We start from the raw sequence: 1768 nt of genomic DNA, 5'->3' as shown, positions 1-1768 counted from the left end.
AGAGAGAGATAGAAACATCAATGATGAGAGAGAATCATTGATCGACTGCCTCCTGCACATCCCCTACTGGGGGTTGAGCCTGCAACCCAGGCATATGCCCTTGACTGGATTTAAACCTGGAACCCTTCAGTCCCCAGGCTAACGCTCTAGCCACTGAGCCACACCAGGCAGAGCCAGAGCCTGTTCTTACTGATGGACCTGGATTGCCATGTCCCTGCACAGCTGGGGCCCCAGTCCTTCCTTTTGTCATATTGCAAATCAGCGAGCTGGACAAGACGCCTTCATCAGCCAATTAGTTATTGGCTTTATTGCGCGCAGGTTCAGAGCAGATTACTGCTGTCAGATTCTGAACCAACACACAGCAGGGAGAATTTCCTTTTCATATCCTTCTAGTTCTTTGTGTAAGTTGTTTTTGTAGACAGCGTGTAACCTTGAGTACATACCATATCTAGCAAATGCCTGTCATATCTATACAGACGCTGGTAACCTTGGATACACACACTTGGCATGAGAATATGGGGATTATTATCGGTATCAACGTATCAGTCCCTTTAGATCAGTGGTTCTCAACCTTGGCTGCACATTAGAATCACCTGGGAATCTTGTTAAAATCCTGGTATCTGGGCCTCATCAATGGCTAGCTTGCAAGGTCAGACAATTAAGTTTATCGCTTCTATCATTCAAGCTAAAAAAACAAAGTTATTTTACAGTCTAAAAATAATAGAGAGAAGTAGCAGCCCTGTAGGTTGCTTGCTGTAAAGAAATAAAAAATAAAAAATAAATAAAAATGATAGAGAATTTCAAAACAGCAGAGAATTCTAAAACAGCAGTTTTCCCTAAGGAGGGATCATTACCATGCTTCATTTTCCTTTTTTTTTAAAAATATACTTTACTGGTTTTTTACAGAGAGGGAGAGGGATAGAATTAGAAACATCGATCAGCTGCCTCCTGCACGCCCCCGACTGGGAATGTGCCCGCATCCCAGGTACATGCCCTTGACCGGAATCGAACCTGGGACCTGTCAGTCCGCAGGCCGATGCTCTATCCACTGAGCCACACCGGTTAGGGCTTCCTTTTCTTTTTAAAAATATATTGTTATTGATTTCAGAGAGGAAAGGAGGGAGAAGCCTAGTCTAGTCCTCCCTTTCCAGGCGCTGCTAACGCTGTGATTCTACCTTTGCCCAGGAGGTGGCGCTCGACGCACGTCTCCGCGGATAGTGCTTGTGGGAACTACATTACCCAGAAGCCTCGGCGGTGCAGGGCCTATGAAGACCCCAGAGAAGGGTCGTCTCCGTGCGTGGGGAAGGCTTAGGGGCGGGACTTCCGGGTCCCTTCTTGGGCGGACATTTTTCTTTTGGATGGGGAGTCCACCTCCTCATTCTGTCCGACGCCGTGTTTGACCTGCAGTGAAGGGCGTGGAGGCGGTTCTTGCCCGAACGGAGCCCGGCTCCTCGCCCTCGTCTCCCGCCGATTGGCTTTTCTGGTTCTGGTTCTTCTGGGTCTAAACCTCATGTACTTTTTTTCTCAAGGTATGTTGTTTATGCCCTTTTGGGAGTGTGGGCTGAGTCACAGAGAGACAGGGTGGTGGCAGTATAGGCAAAGAACTTGGAAGGCTCCCTGCCTCCTGATTCTTTTGGATGGGGAGTCCACCTCCTCATTCTGCCGGACGCCGTGTCAGACTTGCGGTGACGGGCGCGGAGGCTGTTCTTGCCCGAACGGAGCCCGGGTCCTCGCCCTTGTCTCCCGCCGATTGGCCCCCCTGTCCCGC

Source organism: Myotis davidii, unplaced genomic scaffold (genome assembly GCF_000327345.1).
Source record: "Myotis davidii unplaced genomic scaffold, ASM32734v1 scaffold1412, whole genome shotgun sequence".
Lineage (NCBI taxonomy): Eukaryota > Metazoa > Chordata > Mammalia > Chiroptera > Vespertilionidae > Myotis > Myotis davidii.
This window is presented reverse-complemented; position numbering follows the sequence as displayed.